The sequence below is a fragment of the Anser brachyrhynchus genome (assembly GCF_964034855.1).
Source record: "Anser brachyrhynchus genome assembly, chromosome: 3".
NCBI lineage: Eukaryota > Metazoa > Chordata > Aves > Anseriformes > Anatidae > Anser > Anser brachyrhynchus.
Genome location: NC_137696.1, coordinates 118,232,066 through 118,240,163, shown reverse-complemented (window position 1 = coordinate 118,240,163; position 8,098 = coordinate 118,232,066). Strand labels below are relative to the sequence as shown.

Genomic DNA, 8,098 nt, shown 5'->3' with positions numbered 1-8,098 from the left:
CATAGGTGAATAAGGAAATATGTCCACTTTTAGCTACACTCAATATGTAATAAAAAATAATATGTTTTTGAGCTACCTGAATGAAAAATACATCTTTCATTGTTAAAGGACAGATATTTTCCTACTGTAGTGTAACTCAAATATAATTCATCTACCTGCCAACCACCTAGTATTTCACCCTTGTGCTTAGGCAAGGTGATGAGAAAATGCAGGTGTATAGGATTTTTTTTTTTTAAGTTATGGAGGATTAAAATAGAGATCTACAGAGGATTTGCTTTATGGTTAAGGCATTGGAGTGAGAATTAGGTTAAGGCATTGGAGTGAGAGTTAAGAAATTTATCTTCACTTCTGGGGTCTGCCACCTCAGGCAAGTGAATTAGTCTCTCTTTGCCTCAGTTCCCCATCCTCAGGATCCTTCTTTGATCTCTCTTTGGATATCTTTTCTATTTAGGCTGAGGCCAGAGTATTTGTTCTTACTACGTTTTTGCATAGCCAGGATTTACAGCTGTCTTCTGGGTGCTACTTTAATATACCTAAAATTTTTAATAATTGTGACAACAGTACAAAAGGAGGAATTCTACTGCACATATTCAGTCAGGACTGCCGTTCAGGCTATTGTTCACCTGGCAGAAGAACCACGCTCCTGAAGGTGACTGGGGATTCATGATAGCCTCCAGTTTGTTGACATATCAGGGAAATTTACTGCACACTTCTGAAATGCAGGGCTTAACATTTTTTAAACTGTGTGCATACCATTTTTGGAGACTTGTGCTTTTGCAGGTCTCACAAACTTTATAGCTCTGTACAGACTGCAGTGGAGTCAGATGGGCTCTGTAATGAGCTCCACACCTGCTTAAAAGGATGAAGAAATGGTAAGATCTATCTGACAGTTTTATTCTGGGAAGAACTCCAAGAATGGATTGCATGACATTTTGGGATTTATTTTTCCTTTAACTCCTAAAGAGTATTAAGGAATAAAGACCAAGGAAAAAGGATATGTTCTATGTGCAGAATTCCCACCAGCTTCAATAAGGTCCACAGTTTTTGCCTCAAGACTTCCAACACTTCAAAATGGTTTGACATTGCAATGGAAATAATATTTTTGGAAAAAATCACCAAAAACAGTTTCAATCTTCCAGTAACTCTGTAGTTTTGGGACAAAAAGTAACTTCTTAACTTCTCAATGTCTCGTTGTCCTTTATAAAAATTGAGTCAATAAAAAATTGAGTAATTTATTGAATCAAAGAAATGATCCACATCTGCTTTAATAAAGCACAAGTCTAGTCCTGAAATAAATGGGAATAATTCCTTGACTTCAGTGATATTGAACCTAATTATAATAAAACTTTTCAAGTTGTATATATCTGTTTTATTGTTAGAAATGAGGTTGTAGGAAAAAGATCCAGCTTTGTTTACTATAAAAACTGAATGTTCACTTCTGAATTAACATATAAATGTGTGCCGTCTTTAAGAAAATTTCCACTGGATGTCCTTTGTCAAAGCAACTACAAGACATGTGCCCATGTTGCTCATGCTCATCCTTATCCACCTGTGGTTTTTCTATTAGTACTGGTATTTCTAATACCTTTTTGAATTGGCCCTTCATGCCAGTCGTCATCCTCTAATTTTCAAGTACAATCCTGCTTTTCCTTACTCATGGTAAAGTAAGCTCCACATAAACATGTCCAAAGTTATCGCATTACCTGCTTTCAAACTCTTTAAAAAAACAACCAAACAGATGCTTTTTTGTGGTGCCTTCCAAAAAAGGGATGGTGGGTTGGCTGGATGTTGAGTAATGCTACCCCCTTTCATAATATCTAATTTTTGCCTCATAATTTCCCTGTGTCCTTCTATCAGAATACAACAATTTACTGTTTCCTGTTTAAATTCTGATTATAGCCTCTTTAACACAGGAATCATTGTTTTCTCATTTCTTTTAAATTATCTGGTACAATTTTCTTCTTGTGTGGCTAAGACTCAAGTATCATGGAAAGAAAATATAGTTATTAAGATGGCTTGAATTTAAAAATAAAATCTCTCACAGTTAGGTAGGTGTCTATTTTGAGTGTGTTTCAACTTTGGTTTAAGATCAAACAGGTTATTATATATGAAGTTACTGTGAGCATATGGAAAAGTCTCTACAAGACCCTTTATTTAGAATACCTTTAATCTGATAGAAATTAAGGTGTCCTTGTAAGGCTTGGGCTGAGTCACCAACATTCCTAAAATAGTTGACATTACTTCAGCCTTTCCTCTCCAGGATTTCTCTAATTCCATTCTTTAAATTGTAATTTGGAGAGCTTTTATTCTATTTCTCCCTCTGCTCACCAGCTGCTTGTTCAAAGGGAAGAAATTGACTAAAATATAAATACCTAGTGCCATACGAGATGCCCATTATATTGATACTGATCTCCAGCTGATGGTCTGGAAAAATGCAGGTCTTCTGTAGATCTTATTTTGATTAACCCTGAGTACCTTATATGGCACCAGGTGTCTTAGCAATTGATTCTTGCTCTCAGTCCTGCTAATGACTTGCGGTTGCAGTCATGTTTATGTAGTCTTATGAAATATCAGTCTTGGTGTTCTTCTGGAAGAGTCTGCTCTCCATGTTAACAGGTGAAGAGATAAAAATCTCATTTGTTCCCTAAGGAGAAAACCTACTGTCTTGGTTATGCCTTCCCTCATACATTCCTGGTGCCAGCATCAAACATCCATCCACTGATGATGTGCATTGGAGTCTCCACAAATACTTTACATCTCTATTCCTCTACAGCTTCAATTTTCAAAACATTATATTCTCTTAGCCATGCTGTGTGAGAAGCTTCATCTTGAGCAGCTGTGATGGGGCCCTCAGCTGGCTGTCATAAGCCAGTTGGTTCCAGCCACTTGGGGGAATTGCCATCAGAGTTCTTAAGAAATGTTGCTCATTTTCCATATGAGAATTCTGCCTCCTATCACTAAAACAGGTGTGTGCTTTTTTCTCATATCTTCAAAAACAGGTGTTTTATTTTCTCTGAAATGTTTAGTCAGGGGACATTATTTCCTAAACACAAGAACTTCAGTACTTTTCTTCTCCCTTCTTTTCTGTGTTAGTTTGGCAGCATCTGCTTTTGCAAGATCTTGGTGTACAGTGAGCTGCTTCCTAGTCAGCCTGTCTTGTTTCTTACTGAGTGGTGCCCAATGACATCAGAAGTGGAAACCAAGTGCAGTGTTTTGATTAACTTAGCTGGAGGGTTTATTTTCATAAATTTTGGATATCAGCAAGTAGTGGTGGTGAAATAGAACCCAAGTTTCTTGAGAAGTGGGTTTCCTTCTCATTCTTCAGGCTACTCCTAATAATGGCTGGTATTCCTATAGCATCTATGATTGATTGGACTACTAACTATTTTATGAACACTAAAATTCTCAGAAATCAGGTGGGATTATGTGCTGTTTTATTTATAGGAAACTTGTGGTAAACATCTAAGCAAGTGAACCAAGACAGCACAGGAAATATGTGACAGAACTAAGACAATTGTTGAAGTCCTTTTTCATCATTTTTAGATTAAGATCCTTTTTCTCCCTTTCTAAATAGCTGACTCTTGGTTCTCAGTCAGCAGTGCTTCAGGATTTGGTCCTCAGAGGTGGAATTTTAGAAGGCATTTAAAATTTAACATTCAACTTAATTTGCTTATTTTTCAATTTCAAATATGTTTTATTCATGCAATATTCTAATTAGGTGAACAGACAATCAAACATGCTATATTTAATGAAAAGAAGTACATGGTCTGTGAAATTTGTATGTAGCTTGAATACCTGAAACCTTAAAAAGAGAGAGGATTTTTTTTTTTTTTTAGTCTTGGGATTTATGCTCCTTAGCACAGAGTGCGTGATCTAAGCAACTGTCTCATGGTGTCCCTCTGAGGAAACTCGCAAAGTTCAGCTATTTATAGTCGGAGATAAAACACACCTTTACTAGCTCTCATTTACAGTAACAGACTTCATAAGCACAAGGATACGATAAAAATTTTATTCTGAAATACTCTTACTAATTATTTTCAACATAACAAATGTCCTTTTAGATATCTATATGCATTTCATTTGCATGGTCAACACACAGAAATCTCAGGACTGAACTCTATTCTTGTATGTGCTTGGTTTCCCTGTGATTTTTTGCAATAATGAACATGAGCTAAAAAGGCAATGTAAAAAATCCCATGGATGACCATCAGAATTGTTAGATTCCTCATGTGAATTTCCCTAATTCTCCTTTGCCAAGCAGAAACTAAATAAAGCACCTGAGAAACCTGTGAAACAGTGAATCTTTAATTGTCTGGGCTCAATTCTCCACTACTGAGTTCTCTAATAATTTACAGCATTTTGAAGATATTTCAAGGTGGGTGTGAAATGCTGACATTTTATTTCATCATCTTTTTGATTCAACTGGGTGTCATTTTATCTGGCTGTAAATGCTCAGTCAAGGTACAAGGCAAAAGAGAATCAAAACCAAGTGTATTTTTTTGTTGTTTTTAAACAGCCTAGTCACAGGATTATCACAACACAACAACAAAAAAATATTACGGGGTTTATGTACCCCAAATTTATCAACACTGTGGCAGAAAAATAATGCATCACTGACCTAAAAGAAGACCCAGGAACAGACTGCATTAGAGGAATATAATTGAGAGTTTACCAGAGGGGAGATACGGTTGGGAGCAGTTTGGTTGTGTCTGGATCCACATCGCAAATGCTAGACAGCGTGACCTATTGTTACAGGTCTGCCTGACAATTTACAGCACTGAAATCAAAATGGGGGTGCAGGAAGAGAGAGGAGAGCAGCTTCTAAACTCTGGGCAGAAGAAGATGCTTAGACTGCAGAAAGAATAGTACATGGGCAAAAAATTCCCTGGATTCAAACGGGAGGAGGTGACAGGTACAAGACTGTATGCACACCCACTCATGCACTGCTGGGTGTGTGTATGTACATGTGTGATTTTGAGGTATCATCATCTTGAGAAAAGGGGCAATATTTTGTAGGCTTCAGTCCTTCTAGCACTTAATTCAATCTGGAATTGCCTTTTAGACGCACATTTTGCCTGAGAGTCGGAATTTCCAATTCATTGTGTTTAGTTTATGTAAATTATGAACATTACTTTTAAGACACATACATTGATGTTTATGAGAGTGCCAAGATTTTTATCTCATATACCATCCAAAAATGTCTTATATAAATTCTGTGCTGTAGATTGGCTATTACAATTGCAAGATCAAAATTATTCTTGGAGGTGATAGCTAATATAGCAGCCAAAGACCTTTTTCTGTTCTTTTTTTTTTTTTTCCCCTTACCAATTATAATACTTAATAGAGGAAGTCAACATGTTTCTACCACTGCAGAAAATGGATTACTGTAAAAATTCACAGCTTTGGTATGTTTAGGGACTTGAGCTTAGTAGCATGAGCTCTTGTAGTTTTTTCTTTGAGCTTTAAAAAAACAATAAAAAAACAGAAGAAACTCTTCAAACTCCTAAAATACCATGTAATTGTAAAACGGAGTCTCATCCTGCAGAATGTTTCAGATGGAGTTAATTTCATGTGAGTTTAGCTGTCCAGTGAATCATCTACAGTCAACAGAAACATAGGCGGGTGATTCATCTCATGAAGAGGTGTCTAGGATGAATGAGATAGATTAGATTAGGTGTGTCTGATCTGCATGGCTTTCTCGCCAGGGCAAGCCAGAAGGTGGAGGGGGAAATCTCCAAGTTTTAGTGAGGACATGGCTGTGAGCAGTATCTGTTCTGAGTGAGTGAGTCTTACAATTTAGGTACAGTTGCTCTCTCTTCATTATCTGTTGAGGTAATATAAACATAGCCTTTTGAGACAATAAAAGTCTAACTGTTGAAGCTAGCTGTGATGGCCATGTTTTGCTAACCTGCCATGGGGTATGAGCATTGATTCCTTCCCCTGTGCTGGCTCTGCCTTGTAATTTGTTTTATGTTTCTGGTCTAGTGCAGAGAAGACCCAAGTGAAGTGGTATGGACTCTTCTCACTGAGCAACTTCAACCATCAATGATCTCTTCTCTCTAGTGACCAGAGAAAGAATGGCATGGAGCCCTGACAGGGGAATTTCAGATTGGATATTAGAAAAATGTTCTTCACCAAGAGGGTGGTCAGGCACCGGAACAAGCTCTTCAGGGCAGTGGCCACAACACTGAGCCTGCTGGAGTTCAAGAAGTGTTTGGACAACGCTCTCAGACATAGGGTCTGATTTTGGGTGGTTCTGTGTGGAGCCAGGAGTTGGACCCTATGATCCTTGTGGGTCTCTTGTAACTAAGGATGTTCTATGATTCTATGAACAACTGTGTATGCTCAACCTCATCCTATATGATGAGAGTATGAGTATGTTTATGTCTGCCTGTTGTACTTGCTGTATGTATGTGTGTGTTTAGGGGCAAGTAAAAGTAGCCTTAGAAAACAAAGAGGACAGATATTTGGCAATAATTTCTTTGCCTTCTAGCATAACTTCAGGGGAAGAGAAACACGAAGGATTTAAAAGTCTTCATATGAAAATGAGGAATTTCTACAGCTAAAGCTAATAGGGTTTTTCCCCAAATATCCACTTAGAGGGGGCCAAATATCTACATCTTTGACAACATGCTCAGGAGAGTCCAAATAATTGAAAATGAATGTCCAGAAGCTTTGAGTAGGCCTATAGGAAAATATAAGTTCTGTGTTTGAGACCTAAACTCACTTTTAATATTTTTCCCTTCCCATTAATGGCACTTTCCTTCATGGCTGTTGCACTGCAATTTGACAACCCCAGGACATCTGGAGATTATGCTAGCTGTCGGATTGTGGAGCAGGCTGCCAGAGCTCTGGTAATAAAACTGTATTAACCTCCTACCTGTGTGTTGCACACAGATTTACTACTACAAGACAATACACCTATCAGGCTATTAAGGCCTTCTTTGGTTCTACCTTCATGGCAGTACAGACAAAACAAGATTTACCTGTATTTCAGTCTACTCCATCCTCATTGTTTCTCCTGATGAAAGTAAAAAGGCTTCAGCTTTTTCTTTGCAAAAGAGAAGGTCTCAGCATGCCTCTAGCTGGAGCTCTGAGAGTTCCTTCAAACTGCCATGAGGCCTTTCACAACATATGTTTGGAAAAAAATTAAATAACCCCAGGAGATGTTTTTTTCTTTTTCCTTCAAGTAAGCACAAGGCTAAGCTTGCTCTGTGTCATGACATTGCAAAGCGGTTTGTACTTCATAAAACTAATAGTTAATGCAGATGCTAGTAGTAGGAGACTGCTTTTGCAAACACGACTTTCAAACAATGCATCCTGCTGAACACAGGCTTTAATAATAGAGCGCTTGGATGGCCAGCTGTCTGTCAAATCTCTCTCTCTGCATGCTGTAATAAACTCATTCTCTTTGGTGACAGGCCAGGGAAGTTAGGGTTGTGCTCTGTATCTGTACCCAGCCTGAGCTGCTGTGGGACTGTTTCTTAAAGAAAGTGCTTTTTCTAAGTGTCGAGCTGTGTTAGGGGAGAGAAGGGTTCTTAAAATCCTTATGAAATTGAAAAAGGTGCTATACCTTTTCCATACTTTTTTTTTTTTTGAGAGATTAGAGCTTTAGCTTTACACAGTTTTCTTGCAATTATTTTATTTTTAGCTTTGGTCATGGCCCACTGCTCTGATTTCACTTGAATGTCTCAGTCAGTAAACAGGATGCTTGCAAAATTTGGCATCAGAGTGCAAGCTGGAAATTTTTTTTCCAGTTCTTACTTTCAACAGCTTGCCTGGACTATGGTCATATGGACTCTCCCTGTTATTCAGCTCTGGAGGAAAAAAAAAAATATACCCAGGAATGTCTGCTTTTATTTCAGAATTCAGGGTTGTTTCATATAGATTTAGCAGCAGGCCAAACCAGCTGCTTTCCACAGTGCACAAATAAAACCCAGATGCATTTTCTTTTCAGCTTTGCTACTTTAGAAATGGATTAAAGGGTGTTTATAAATGCACACCTACAATGATCAGAATGCACCCGTAATCATCAGGGAGTATGGAGAGACAGTAGCAGACTAGAGAAACAAAACATGAAGCCACTAAGATACATGCC

At 37.9% G+C, this 8,098-nt stretch overlaps 1 long non-coding RNA gene across 1 annotated transcript; it reads left to right on the top strand.

Annotated features, from left to right (window-relative positions):
- Positions 1-1,882: 1,882 nt before the first annotated feature.
- On the top strand, positions 1,883-7,493 carry LOC308192452. Its single transcript, XR_013948820.1, has 2 exons — positions 1,883-2,966; positions 5,986-7,493. It is a non-coding gene; the product is annotated as an uncharacterized lncRNA (long non-coding RNA).
- The last annotated feature ends 605 nt before the right edge of the window (positions 7,494-8,098 follow it).